This window comes from Cavia porcellus, unplaced genomic scaffold (genome assembly GCF_034190915.1).
Source record: "Cavia porcellus strain 051 isolate PalLab524CR breed Dunkin Hartley unplaced genomic scaffold, mCavPor4.1 scaffold_2, whole genome shotgun sequence".
Taxonomy (NCBI): domain Eukaryota; kingdom Metazoa; phylum Chordata; class Mammalia; order Rodentia; family Caviidae; genus Cavia; species Cavia porcellus.
In genome coordinates this window covers 146,240,340-146,256,086 of record NW_026947485.1, presented here as the reverse complement: position 1 = coordinate 146,256,086, position 15,747 = coordinate 146,240,340, and positions in this window count along the sequence as shown.

Here is a 15,747-nt window from a genome sequence, read left to right as displayed (position 1 = left end):
GTAAGCTAAAACTGTGTTTTCTGAAGCGGGCTGTTGACATCCTACCAAGTACAAAGGCAATCCAGTTGGTTGTGAAAAGAACATGCTATCTGCTTATAAGATTTATTTTATGCTTTAAAATTTTATTTGTGCTATAAATTATCTATTTAGTTGGCTAGTAGTAATAAATGTAGTATACAACATAAGTTACTATAAATATATTTCAATATTAATTTAATCTTTTTAAACTTTGTTTTTGAGACAAGGTCCCAGACAGTTCTTGAACTTATGCATTGTTGTGATCCTCATACCTCAGCCTCCTGCGTAGTTGGTACTGTAAACATTTTGTTATTATTCTCAATATTATTATTTTAATCTCGTACCCATAAGATTTTGGAGTCCACTGATTTATATGGCTGTTCATAACAATAAACATAAACATAACAGTTTTAACAATCAATGTGAAAATTCCCATTGAGTTCAGCTTCTTAAAATTTTCTTCTGAAATGGTTAAGAGGCTCCAAATTTAGAAAGATTTTAAAAATGACCACTTTTAGGTTTTTAGGGGCAATTTTCAAAGTTCTTATTTTATACATGAGGAGTGGTCAAAAATGCAGAGCGCTTAAATCTTTTTAAATTACAAAAAACATTGTCATTAATCTCCTTGAAAACCCTCTCCTTCATATTGAACAATACCCCCCTCCACTCTTACAAGTGTTTTAACATTGTGCTGTGGTGGCTGCCTCAGTTCATTCAAAATCTTTGCTTAGATCCAGTGGGAAAGGTGGAGAAGGACACACCACTATTTTTTTAGCCTGTCTTTCTGTTGGATGGCATGGGTAGTTACGTTCTCTATATTTTTGACCACACCTTTTAGACACTCATTAAAGAAACGTTCAGAACTGCTCCAGAAAGTAGCAAGAACAATCAGATACCTGGGTTTAAAGTGAAGAGAAAAGTTTTGAGGGAGATTAACAGCAATGTTTCTTTTACTGAAATGTTTTTATTTAGATATTCACTATATATTTTAATCACCCCTTGTGTCTTTGCTAGCAATTTTACACCTGATGTAATCACTCTGTATTGCATTTTTTTGTTATTAATTTGGGCTTTGATATAACTTGGATAATAAAAAGTACTCGCTCAGATCTTACCTATTTCATTAGGTTTCTCAGGTTTGCATCTGTTAATCTTTTAATGTGCACTCATTTTTCTGGTTTGGAATTTTGAATTGTGCGGTGAAACATTTGCTGACTACCCATTAGTGAATGCACAGTGTGTGAGACTGTGTTCCTGGCAATGGTTTTTAGTCATGTTTTTCAAAGTGTAATATCTTTTTTTTTTTTAACTATGCAAAACTTTACTTATCTTGCTTCTTTTAGGCAGCCATGTCTGATCTTTGAATACCTGTTTTTGGAGGTTTAATCTTACTTTTTTGGTGTGTGACACCTACACAGAATCTGTCTTTCCAGAGTTTGAATCTCTTGTACTGACACATAAATGGGTCAAATATTTAGTATCATATGCTCTGAATATTATACTATACTGTGTGTTACGGCATGTTTCTAGATGTCCCCCCAAATCTTACGTGCTTGTAGTGGGGAGTTTTTGGAGGTAGCTGTGGTGTACTAATATGGATTAAGGGTGTGTGAGAACTAAATGAGTCCCCTGACTGGTTTAGCATAGTTCTGGGTATGGATGATGAAGTCTCAGCCTGGGTGTGGGTGGCACCAACCAATACTGTTGTAGCCCGAGTGGAGTAGACGAGAGAGACTCCCTGTTTGCTGCTTCCTGCCTGCCCTGCCATGGACTGCTTCTCCTCTCCTGTGCCCCTCTGCCATGCTACCCTGTCTTGGAGCCAGCTGACTATGGACTGAAACTATAAACTGTGAGCTAGGATAAACCCTTCCTCTTTGAACTTTTAGAGTTGGTTATTTTGTCTCAGCAATGAGAAAAGTAACTAAGAAAGTAAGTATGTCTAGCAAATAGAATCCTCCTCATTTTTTTTTTTTTACTTGCCTTCTCCTTTATGTCTGTCTCTAGGTGCTGCTATAGCTTCTAAAGATAGAGGTGATCCCAATTTCTCTAGGCCCAAACTGCTTACTCAAGCACAGTGCACAGGATGCTGGGTTAGACGTAGTCCATGGAGCTTCCTCCGTGGGATCCCACACATTGGCTCTCTCGCTTTGGGTCCAGACTGCTCCCATCAAATGATGCAATGCATAATGTACCTTCCCACAGCCATCATTTGTGATAGCTGCATTTGCTACAGTAAGGCACAGTTAACTTATTGGATGTACGTATATTACTTTTAATTGTGGAGGGGTCCATTTTCAACATTTCCCTACTTTCCTTATGGAGAAGAAAAGAAAAAAAATCTTAGGCTAGCTACCATAACCAATACATACATATCCTACCTCTCTCCATTGCACTTGTTTTCCTGTAATCACGAAGCCTGGTGCAGTTTCTAGTGGTTCTGTTTTGTTCTGCTTTGTTTTGTTTTGAGATTGCCTTTATTTTTCCTAGAATAACTTTAGAACCCAGAGGCTAAATTTTCAATTATTTCCAATGCAGTTTTTTTTTTAGTTAAATAATGTCCTTATTTGTCACGTAACCACTATGTAGACTGATACGACAAAAAAAATTCAACTTGTCTGCATTTTTCCTATAGAAAAATACCAACATCTTTGAATTTTTTCCTCTCAATTCCCTTGGGACTGATGCAGCTCACTTTTTCATAGTTTCTTAAATAAAAACAATTTTTATGCATAACTCTAGAATTTTTTATTCTGTGATGAAATCTCAAAATGACATTAATTCTTCCCTTCAAGACTGTATGATGCATCTAAAAGATGCAGAAATGGCAAGAAAAAAATTAAAAGTCAGTATTTATTTGGTTGCACATGGAAAAGACAAAGTGATATGGTTTACACTTGCACTCATTATGCTTCTGTCAGACCCAGTTTCAATGCAAAACATCAGGAACAACGAAAAATTAGGGAGGAGGATTGTGTGAGTGCTTTGGACAGTTCTGCAATTAGAGACATTTTCACAAACCTTTTCTACCCAAGTGGAAAGCAGCATTCAATTCATGCTAATTCCATGATGCAAACAACTCTCTATGCTGTTGATTTCTCCATCAAAACCCTGTGCTAACAAGTTTATTTATGTAGGCTGTGTAATACATTTCTACCCATTCCCAGACTTTGTACTGATGTACCTGGGGAGTACTGTTGGCTCTTCTCAAGACCTGCTGCCAATAGGTGCCATCCCTTTGCTCAGCTTATTGGCACTTTGTTTTGAAATCCATTACTGTTATAGAGTCTCCGTACATACCATATCTTAAATTCAAACAGCTTAGGATTATTTGACATTACACTTGGCACCTACCGTATGCACAGAATGTTTTGGGAATTAAACCAAATTAGACAGTAGACAGCTCTTAAAAATTGCTCTTAGTGACCAAAAAACGTATGCATTTTCCCCGAGTTAATTATTGTATGCTTTTTGTTTTGTGTAAATATAAACAAGCTGTCAAGCAACTGGGATGTCACAACATTTTTGACTCTTCGGTAATAGTTGTAGTATGCTGTCATTGATGTAGTTTCAAGAAAGAAACTTTGAAATTACCATTTTAAAAATAAAGAATCTTTACAAAAAAATTACCTTCTCTTAATAGTTGAAGAACTGTGTGGCTAGACAACCTTAGCGCAATCGAGTCTGCTTATAGAAGGGGGTTTGGAGTTAACTGTTCTGGGTTTGTTCAGTCTTGCAACACTGATAGTGTCAGAAATGACAGGAACAATACAAACAATACAGACACTCAGAAAATATTCAAGTTGTTTCAGTAACACTCATCTCCTTTCTTTTGTTAATTATCACCTGATTTAGATTTCAAAATACCTTCCAATTGTAGACTTCCAAGCTTGTCTAGAGTTCTCAGAGCTGTTGGCTCTAAGTGGATGCATATTTTAAGTTAACAGTGCTTTTGTGACTACCTCAGAATTGTTACAATGACTGTTATTTCTGTGGGTCACAAAAAACAACTCTACTGATCTATGCAAAAATTAGAGTACGGTGGTAGGTTGTGCGGCACGTTATAAAACTCTGACCTCATCCTGTAATTTTTTTCTGTCTCATGCAATCTTTGCAAAAGCTCACTTGCGTACTAGCGGACAATTATCCTAGGATGACTTAAAATCTCTTTACTTGCTCTGGGTTGCTCGAGTAGCTTGAATTGCTTCTTGTAATCATTCAAAGACTAGAGAGTCCTATCCACAATTACCAAACTAGGGCTGTGGGAGAAAACCTCCCAGGAAAGAGCAATGTGAATTTAGGAAAGCGGTTATCTTTGTTCCGGGTGAGGTTTGGCCATTCTGCACTGTGAAAGTTGGTCATCACACTGAAAGCTGTGTGGCAGCAAAGTGCTGGGTCACCCTGAAACAAAACTGAATACACAGTGGAAAGAACAAGCACCTTTGAGTCCCATAAAACCTGGGTTTCATTTCTGGCTTTGAACCCCGATGTTGATATTGTGCTTTTACTTGTATGACCTTCAGCCTTCAAGATTCAGTTTTTAAATTTGCCATTGAAGATGTAAGCTAAGATTACTCATAATTGCTTAACATAATGTCTGATGTGTGGTGCAATAGGTATTTTTTCTAAACCTTATCCAAGATAAAGAAACCAACATTTACTCATCTTTGACATGTAGTAAAGAACATTTTATTTTATTTTTTAAAAATGCTGTGGCATGCCACAGACCATGAAAACCCAGTTTAAAACAAAGTTAGACCTTTTTTTCTGCTCAAGGAACAAGTTACTCTTTCTAGATAGATTTTATATTTGGTGGTGTACAGTAGGGTGATATGACCATTGTCAACACTGAATCGAGTTTCCAAGAACAATGCCAAGCAATTGTGCACTTGCTCCTAGCTGAATTTTGAAGTAATTTTCTTCTTCCTCATATTTATGATCCATTTTAATGGTGAAAGCAATTTGTAAATATAAATATGACCAAGCCTATTAAGTTAAAATAGCCTGTAGCCCTCTGATTTAAGTTTCCTTAAAAACAAACGAAAACATCTCCATTCTTCCATGACTAAACTTCAAAGCATCATTTAAACAGATTGCAAAAGTAATGAAATTACATAATTTATAAATACACATTTTCAAAAGCCTTTCTAATTGCTTCCAGGCTTAGATCTAAGGTTAGTTACAACCAGTTAAACTTTCCAGTTTGCTTTTCAAATGTCTTTGGATATGTAGTGATGATTAAATATATATATCCTCTTTGGGATCAGATAGTTAAATTGAAAATTAACTTACAAGCTAATTGTTAGGATGAAACTGACGATTCACCTTGGTTTCAGGTATTACCTTTTAAATAGGGCAGAGTAGTGCTTTCAGTTACTAACTATTGCTCACATTTTGGTGTAACTTTGGTCTTACGTTTTCCAACTTGTCGCCTCTCTCTTGTTAAGCCATTAAATGGAAGCGGTGTAAGGCCCTAGAGACTGTTGTTTCATAATTGTATCAACTTATGGGTACAGTTTGGGAAATATACATACATATATAAAAGTCACACAATACTGGAGATCATGGAAACTAGCTTTCCTGTACTTTTCTGGGTTAATTTTATGGACCTTTGGGGTAATGGGTCTGTTTGTGGTGTGATACCCTAATCACATGAGATGTAGCACTCTATGAGTCTGTGCCCTGAAATTTTGAGAGCAGCAGGTTTCTTTAAGATATTTACCTGGGACTTCTTTTTCTTTTTTCCCTTTGGTGACACAAGGGAAAACAGAACTATTATTATAACCTAATTTACACATGTTTTTAAAAAATGTCCTTTTAGATCTATTCTGTCACAAGGGAGCGTGTTCATGTGAAAGAGAAAGTTAAATATAGTAGATAATCTCGACACAGGGCCCAGGCTGAAGGCCTTTAAGTACAGATAGCTATTTTCTAATCTCAGTTCCCTAAATGGGGGCTGTAAGCAGAGGAACCATGGTCAGCTGGAATGAGTGAGGGAGGCCAGCAGCGACCTTTGCCTCAGGGGAAAGACATCCTTCTGCTTCTGGCTTTTCACAGCTTATGTATTTGTGTTTTTAATGTATGACCGAACCTGAAAGTTCATCTCTAATCTTGATCCACAGGGAAACAGCAGAAACCCTACCCAGCCAAATGATACAAATTTAAATTTCCTGTGGAGGAAAGGTCAGTAATGTTCTGTTCGCTGGGGACAATCTCAGCACGGCAAGCAATCCGTCTGATTAAAATTCCTGTTGAGAGCTTGTGATTTGTCTGATTGGAAAACTAAGTAGGCCCTTAATCACCTAGAGAAGATGACATCATCGGGGCTTATAAACTGTACAACAGATGAATAGCCCCTCTCAAATGTAAACTTCATTTGAAAATCAAAAAACAGAAACATAGGGCCACATTTCACAGCAACTATTTATAGGTCTGTGATGTAAGGCCTCCAGTTTCCTATGACTCCCATTGTTCTCCGGAAATAAAGACCCATTTAACTCAAGAGGACTGACCACGATCTTGTGATGCACCAGCGTGAATTGTTCAGTGTGTGAGACCGGGGGAGTCGGGGACCAGCTCCTCTGCACGGCAGGCGAGCTGGCTAGCAGGGGCCGCCTGTGCCCACGGTGGCTACCTGTTAGCACGCTATTACTGTTGAGAAAATAACACTTCTGTGGTGGCGGAGGCTTCTCAGTGAACTACAAAAGCTCTTTTGTAAGATGAACACACTGCCAGCATATTTAGTTGATGAATGAGGCCACTACGTTTCCCCTCCCCCAGCCTAGCACTCTTGTTTTCTAGACGTGGGAGTTTTGTGTCTGGAGCACAACCACCCAGTTAGAACCTCCCTAAGAAGTCCAAGGATGAATTATCCTGCTGTAAAATAACCTGAGCCGGGCACCATCATTACTGGAAACCAACACAATGGGGTGGCTGCATGGCGTTCTTATTTATGTTTTAACATTAAGATTTCACTCGACACTGTTTTCCTTCTTCACTTCTACGTGCTCTGTGTCATGTGTTGTGCTTTTTCGCCCTATAAACGGCAAGAAAGTTAATACAAAATAAAAGCCACACATACTAATTAGGTGCGTTTGCAAACTAACTTTGTAAAGACAGGTGGTCCTGTCTTCCCGGGCTGTGCCAGGGTCTGCACTCTGAGGAGACACCCAATGACTGTCCGAGCTGCTGTGGTGTTTAACACTGCTTAGGAGAAGGGCTTTCTTTTCAGGACCCTGATTGCCAAATGTGCGGCCCTGAGCTTTAGCTTTTCCTATGAAATGGCAATAAATTGTGCATGAAGGGGAAACACTGAGGAAGATGCAGCTTTATTAAATTGAATTTAGTGGATGGTTAATTCTGCTTATGCTGAAATATTGTTCTGAAGCAGGCACATTGGTTGTAGGGAAGTCTTTGATGCCTTTGGCACAGAGCTATGACATTTAGCTATTGGGCCGGGGAGAGATGTTGTGAACAGAGCCTAGGCCTGAGGGCTGAATCCCTGAGTGGGCTCACTCTAGGGCATTTGTGCTTAAAATTATGAGTTTATAGATTTCCCAAATAGTAAATACATGCTTTTTATTCAAGTGGATGACAAGGGCTACTGGTCAGATGAGTACATTTAAAACATATATCTGCAGTTATATTTTGATGTCATGTGTTATAAGGAAAATGAACTTAGTGTACGTTTCAGATAAATCACTGACATAAGTGACAAGGGGGGACATTGACTAATGTTTAGCGGTTGTAACAAGCCAGGTTACACTTACTTGAAGCACTTATTTTTGCATGCACACCTGGTGTTGGAGGCTATGAACACAGGAACATAACCTCATGGACTGAAAGCTTGATAAAGTTATGTGGACAATAAACTACGAAAACTGGGGAGAAGAACTTTAACATCTTTTCTTCTTGGCTTTGCTGGGTACCATGCAGAATCTCACACTACCAAACGCTGACAAGGTGGGTGAACCTTGAGAAGGTAGAAGTTGGTACAGGTTTGGTGTCCTGAGCCATAATCTGAATTTTAATTCCGAGTCCCTTTGGCTCACTTTCACGACCTTGATGTGAAGTTATTTCACACGAGTACTTAATGGCTTTTCATTAGTGATTGTTCATATTTTACAGTGCAAGGAAAAAAATCAAAGCCAACTTATCTGGTCAGCGCTTGTGCTGTGCCTTGCCTGCTGACACTAAGAATGGATGGCTGTGTGCAGGCCACAGGCCCTGTCATACAGTGTCCACTTCCAGTGTCCCTCAGGCTGTGCAGAGGTCATCAAGGACAGCAGGCTTTTTTTCAAGAAGGCTTCAGATGGGAATTTACTTACTTATTTAGATCCATTTGGAGATACGTCCAGTTTTGAAGTGGCTGTCCTTTGTCAAACATCAACAAAGATAAAACAAAACTGATTTAGAGTCATCTTCACTGAACTGTCAGAGTGATCCTACCTCTCTATCATGTTATGTGATTTTCTACAATGCATTCTAGAAGATTCTAGAGAAATCACATCTCATAGCTAACAAAGACTATCCAACAATATGAAGCGAATATAATTGACTGAATTTCCTGTAGATGGAGAACTTTTTTGAATATTTAAAATTTTTGTCAATTTCAGTATTTTAAAATCACTGGTTCGTTGTGTCAGGAATAGCTTTCCTTGCCACCCTTTCTAAAATTACAAACCACACAAACTTTCCTCGTGTATTTTCTTTGCTTTATTTTTTTCTGTTAACTATTATAACTTGCTAACATATTCAGTGTCTTACTTATGTTTACTTTGTTTCTTTCTGTTAGAATATACATTTCACAATGGTAGGGATTTTTGTCTGTTGTGTTGTGTCACCATTACTGAGAGAACAGTACCTGGTACACAGTTGATATTGAATAAATATTTGTTAAATGCCTAAATAAGTAATTTTAAAGTGATTTACCTTTATTCATTCAACAGACCTTTTTTAAGCTGACTCTGGGTGTTTGTGTCCCGTAAAAATACCACTGTTGGTTCATTAGCATATCCATTTAGTTAACATTTGTTGTTGAAGGAATCTGTGATTTTCAGTACTTGTTGGGTATATTATTGAACAACTCATTGTTTTCAAAAGGGTCCTACTGGCTGTTAAGAATCGGCATGTATTAAAGCAATTTCTATAAGGTGCAGTTTAAATAGTAAACTATTTAGTATTTCTCTAAATAAATCCTGCTTCTTAAATAACGGGAAAGACCCAAGGAAATTTCAAGTCTTACAAATCATGATGCACTTAGGCAGATCACATCATGCCATTTGACACTTGCCACCTCTGAGAGACCAGCAGGGTGCTGATGTTGGGAACATGCACCTGCCCTTGAGAGCCAGCTCTGCCACCACTAACTGCACCACTCTGGGTGTGACCCTAAGCCTGTGGTATCTTAGTGTCTCCACTGGAGGAGTGGGGCCGGCAGCTGGGAGGATCAGATGTGATCATACAGGTAAAGTGCCCAGAACCGCGCCTGGCACATTATACTGACGTAAGCATTGGGGTAGGTCCTACCTTACTCAAAACAGTTTCTACACTGTTCTTGCTTCCAGATTTACTTGAATTTGGAAATAGTGTCCATAATATTTTTCTTACATGAGAAACCATGGCAAACCTGAATAGAAAAATATACCATGTATTAACATTGTTTTTTGGATGCTCCATGCTTACTTAAAAAAAAAAAAAAAACAGTGCCACATTATCAGATTCTTTAACATTTCTGCCTCACTGAGGGAGAAGTGATGATTATTAAATGTTGTCTAATTGTCTTAGCCCAGTGTTGCTGTCTCTCTCCAGGGGAGTCAGGCATTATGCACACTGTGTTCTGTGTACCCGAAAGGAAAACCACAGGATAGAGGTTTGTGAGTCCAAGAAAGATTTGCTCGCAGGGGCACTGCACCCTGAGGACTGCTGTCTGCCATGGAGCTCCTGGTGGGGGGAAAGCTCCCAGGCCTCAGTGTTCCTGGCGACGTGATCTTGAATGAGTCCTCTCGAGTTAGAGGAGAGTGAAGAACACATGCCCTGTAGGCAGAGCCTCATGTAACATCACACTGCTATTAACTGGATATTTGGGATCAAATTGCTGAATCTCTCTCAAAGTCTTAATTTTTCACCTGCCCCTTAGCCAGGAAAAAATTTTTCTTATAATGCAAAAATAAACTTTAAGTTACTTTGCAGGGTCCCTGGTTCACAGAGTGCACACAAAATATTGCTATAATGCTGAGAAATGTAAGCACCTACTTTACAAGATTGAGGGACTAAATGAGGTATATAAAGTTATTATTTTGCTAAGTCGAATATTTCACTTCAAGAAACATACATGCACAGAGACTGTCATATGTTTCTGATTGTCCGAAGGTAGGGCAGTTTGGTGACACCGAGTTGAATGTCAGACAGTGACAGCTGAGGGGACAGAGGCTGCCGTGGCCGCTTCCTTCATTTGTTTAAGTGCTGGATCCTGGCTGCGCATGGCCGCTTCCTGCCATTTATAGATGCGGGACTTGACCCCACCAAGGCTTCATGATGCTTATAGATCACAAGGTGATTTAATAACTAAGTGGAAGTAAGTTTCCACTTCTGGAATCTTGGGCCCCTACTAGGCTGAAATTTGTGGAAAATCTTAATTTGGCTGAGGACAGGTTTTATTTTTATTTTTTTTAACAATGAATCTTGGCATACATCAGGGCCTGTCCCTTTCTGGATTAGAACATATAAATGAATCCATAGGCTTGAAGCTCTCTGCAGCCCCATTCCATTCCTTTTCTTGGCCAGGCCCAGCCACAGCCACTGCACCTTTTCCCATGTGGGAGGCACTGGTCTTGCTGGTAGACAGTGTCTAGTGAGTCTTCAGTGACTTCCTGTGATACTGCTCGTCCAGGACTGGTTGCATAGATGCCCCTCAGTGTCAGGCAGTCAACGGAAATGTGTGCGTCTGCTGGGGTGACCTGAAGGCAGTCAACCCCGAGACAGCCCACCTGTCCCAGCTCTAGCTCGGGCTGACAGCTGCTATCAGATCCTTTTATTGGACCATTTTGAAAAGAAGTCTGAAATCAAGATTTTGTGTGCAGTCTTCTGGCCTCAAAATTGGCAATTCAAATTTTTAAATAAAACTGGTTTGGCTACCGAGAATGGTCCCCCGCCATCCTCACCCCTGGCTAAGCAGAAATCCAGCTAATCCCTTGCTGTTGAAGAGAGAGAGGGGTATAGACACAGAACGTGCTCAAGGTTGGTTTGAATCTGTTTTACCACTGCTCTCCTGTGATGCTGGAGATGTTTCTTCAGCTCACTTGGGAAAGGCCTTTCATGATGCCAGACGTGAGAACTGAACAGAGAATGTAGACCCCGCTCATGGCACACAGCGGGCACTGAGACCACCCCAGCTCCTTGTCCCCTGGCTGCTGTCATCTCGGGTTTTGCAGAATGGCACATCTAACTTTGAATCTGCATACCCACTGCCTTCTCAGAGTACAGTGAAAATGTTGAGCTGAAGACTCGGCCTACCGTCTTGGCTCTTTCTTGCTTCCTCTCCTCAGGCCCAGTACTAAAAACGCTCCCCTGAGGAAGGATATTGCGTGTGACTGATGCAAAGAGGCTTTTTGAGCAAGCTAATACTTATGGTATTAAGACACAAATCAGCAATTAAAGACACTTGTGTAGGGCCTTACATGGCAGCAATTCACTGGGGAAAAGCAATGCTATAATCTTAAGCAATATTTTAGCTAAAACAACACATATATATCAGAACAACCCAGAAATGCCAGCAAATTCAGATGTTCCATTTTATCTTTAGACATATTTCAACACTTACGCCAAAAGCCCCACCATATTTTACAGTTTTGTCTGGAAAAAATTAAAGTATTCTTTATTGAATTTGAATGAACTTTGAAGGAATTCTCCATGTTGTTTTGAATTATGCAAATTTTTAGGGAGACAGATGACAGAGAAAGCCTACCTCCTGCCTTGATGTCTCTTGTGGTGACAGAGAGGCATGGGAAGTGAGCTTCTGTCTGTTGAATCTGTTATCATCCAATTAGAAATTATTTGATTTGTAATAATTCTTAGGTTCATGAACAAAAGAAGGAACACTACTAGGGAAAGAATGAAGTCAGGGGTGACCAAAATAACTGTACTCCAAACTGTACTGACACAGGAGGTGGTAGAGTATTCCCTCTCTCTCTCTCTCTCTCTTTCTCTGTCTCTCTGTCTCTCTCTCCTCCTCACCCCCACCTTACCTGATGACATACAATGGATTTCCATCTCTTAGAGATTGATTTGACCTTACCGAAGGAGCATTAGTCTTAAGACATCCAATTTATGATCATGGTGAGTGGACACTGGGGGTGAATATGTGAGGCAAATATCAACTACTCTAGGCAGATAAAAGTTTTAGGGAAAATGGTCCCATGATAAATAACTTTTATATATTTCCTATTTTTTTTTTCATAGCTTAGGAAGTGGTCTAAAAGTTGTGTAATGTCACTGTTGCTAAGGAAACTTGCTTTTTAGTGAAGAGCAATTTTTCCAAAGCAGATGCATTTCCTTTCTAACTAATGAGTGTGTAAATGATACCTCTATTGCTTTTTGCCTTGATATTTTGGAAACAACTTGAACTATTTGCTTAGGACAGCAGATGTCTGCTTTATAAAATTGAAGCAGATAGACTCCTAGCATGCTTTATTTATATGCAACTTGTGCTGCATATTTCTTAAGCACATTTGCTGTTTGGCACTTTCTTGTTACGAAACACTTTATACCTGTTAATGGCAGAAATAATAGCTCAGATTTAAAGAAAGGTCCTCTGAAGAGGTTTGGTGGTGTTTGGTCACATTGTGCTTTTCATTCCCACAAGTCTAACTGTGGAGTGGGGAACTTCGCTGATTTGGACTGGGAAGCAGGCTGGAAGCCGGGCTGCATAATAGCAAACTGAACATTGTTATGCAAAGTTGGTGGGAGCAAGACTATTTCAGAGGCAATAACATTTTCTTCCAGTTCACTGATCCACTAATTTCTATTCATTTTAAACTGCTCTTTATTTTTCAGAGGGAAAAAAAAGGCTATTTTCTACCACTTGCACTGTTCTAATCTTTAGCATTGAAGAAAATCTGCCAGGATAACAAGGAGATATAGTTACTCTTCTGCTCTTTGGGACTTCTGACAATGGGTCCAAACACGTGCAGACAAAGAATGGCATTATTTTCATAAAAGGTAGAGCCACAAACCCTTCTAATTATGCTCTCAGATTTTAGAAGGAGAGAAAAGTATAGATTTAAGGAATTAGAAAAAAGGAACAGCCAGAAGATGAGGGCAGCAGTGTGGAGAACATAAAGGATTATTTGAGTAAACAACATCTCACACTTTTTAAAAAGTATATGTCTCCTTGAAAAAGCCTCTGAACATTTGTAAATTTTTAGGCTTTTATACATACTGCTAAAGAAAGAGAATTAATCAGCTTATTAGTGTGAATTTACAAGACTTCTCTCTATGTGATATGCAAGATTATATGTGTTTTTCTTTTCAAAAATCGTTTCCTCAATTTTTCTTAGTTTTGTAATTCTCAGCCATGGTCCTTAAATTGATGGGAGCTCTATCAACATTGGAGTATATTATGTGAATAGTTTTAGACTGCGTTAATTACATTTGAAGCTTTAAGTTTTTTAAAAGTAAATAACATAGTGTAATAAAATATAATTACAAGCTCAATGGATATCCTGGTTGTAGCATCTGTGAGGGACAGTGGAAAGGAATACATCTTATACAAGAAGGAGTCTAACAAGCAGTGTAAGAGCCTAATTTTTTTAACAGGTTACTTTTGGTTATAGTAGGGACTTTCTTTGTGGGTTTGGTGAGGTCATTACCTTTTTCAATCTGTGTAGTAAGAAGATGAATTCCTCCTTACTGGATTTTTAAAAATTTGTTTTAATTATATAGCTGAATAAAGTTTCTAATGGTGTGTGTATGTGTGTATATGTGTGTGTGTGTGTGTGTGTGTGTGTGTGTGTGTGTACTGAGACAAAATCCAGGATCTCACACTCAGCCAAAATTTTCTACCCTTGATAGATGTCTTATTTATTTATTTTAATCTAATCTCCAGATTTTATTTCAGTTTCGTCAGTTTTTCCATTCCTGCCATCTTTCTGTTCCAGGATTCAGAGGAAAGCACCACCATGCCTTGGGCCCCTGTCTTCACCCCTGCTGGGCTTTGGCCAGTTTCTCAGTCCTAGCCTCCCTGTCCACCCAAGTCTTTGCTAGTGTGGAGGAACACTGGCCTGGTGTCTGTTAGAATATCCCAGATCAGGAATTATCTGACTTGATTTTTCATGATTAGACTGAGATTATGGGTTTTGGAAAGTCTACCATCGATGTGAAGTTTCCTTCCTGCCGTGTCCTACTGGGGATTAGTGAGACACAAGTGCCACCACTGGGTGCCAGGACGCTGACCTTGGTAAAAGTGCAACCTGCCAAGTTTCAACACTGTAAAGTTGCTATTTTCTTTTATTCTTTAGGAATCAGTCTCTTCTATTTAGCTTCCACTCAAAGGAATGGGATGGGAATTGACATTTATTTTCTGAAAAGGAGTGGTGAGATGATCTAAATACACTACCTACAATTCTTCTGTAAGGAAGTTTTATCTTTTCTACCCAATTTATTTATCTATGCAATAACATTTTTATTGCCATGGCCTTCTAATATCAGCATAGATTCCTACATTTATTTTATGCTTTGAATTAAAACCTAATACTGCTTTATTCTGAATACCTGTGACAATGGAGATCTCTTGCAGCTTGGTGTCTGTGCTCATCCCTGACCCATTGTTGTGCTGCCCGGGTTTCAGCCCTTCCTTACTTTCTGGCACTGTAGCATGCTCTGCCCTACATTAAAAGCTTTAAGGCACCTATATTTTCATCCCTGTTAGAGTCTGTTGTAACCAGTGCAAACATGTTCAAGCCTATGTTGATGTTCTGAATGTCACAGACCATGGCAACCATGATCTCATTTAGGTATTTTAGCTCATGGATATTTGTTTGGAATGGATATTTAACTGTGTTGTAGACCGCACTGGGGGCCTCATCACCCCAGATTCATATGTTGAAATCTGGAACCCCAGTACCTCAGTATTTAGGAATAACAACTTAAAAGAAGTAATCCATGCTAAATGAGATCATAAGTTAGATCTTTTTATTAGCCAGCTTGAGCTATTATGACAAAATACTGTACACTGGGTGTTTTAAAATTGATAGATGTTTATTTCTCACAATTTGGGAGAGTAAGGAGTTCAAGCACACTGCTAGCAATTTCAGGTCTTGGTGAGTCCCTTTCTCTGGCTTGCAGACATCTGCCTTTTTGCTATATCTTCACATCGTGGGAAAGCAGTGTGTTCTGGTCTTTTATCAAAGGCCACTAATCGCATCATAGGGGCCCTGTCCTCATGAACTCATGCAAGCCACCAAATACTGTCACATTGGGAGTTAGGGCTTCCACATGAATTTTAGGGGGATGAAAACATTCAGTCTAGAACAGGCCTAATCCAACATGGCCGGTGTCCTTATAACCAGGATTTAAGACACAGATATACATGAGAAACTGGAGATTGTGTGACAGTGATTGTCTACAAGCCATGGAGAGAGACCTCGGGAGAAACCAAATGTGTCAGCAGCACCTGGATCTTAGACTTTAGTTATCCAAAACTATGAAAAAGTAAATTTCTATTGTTTCAACCAC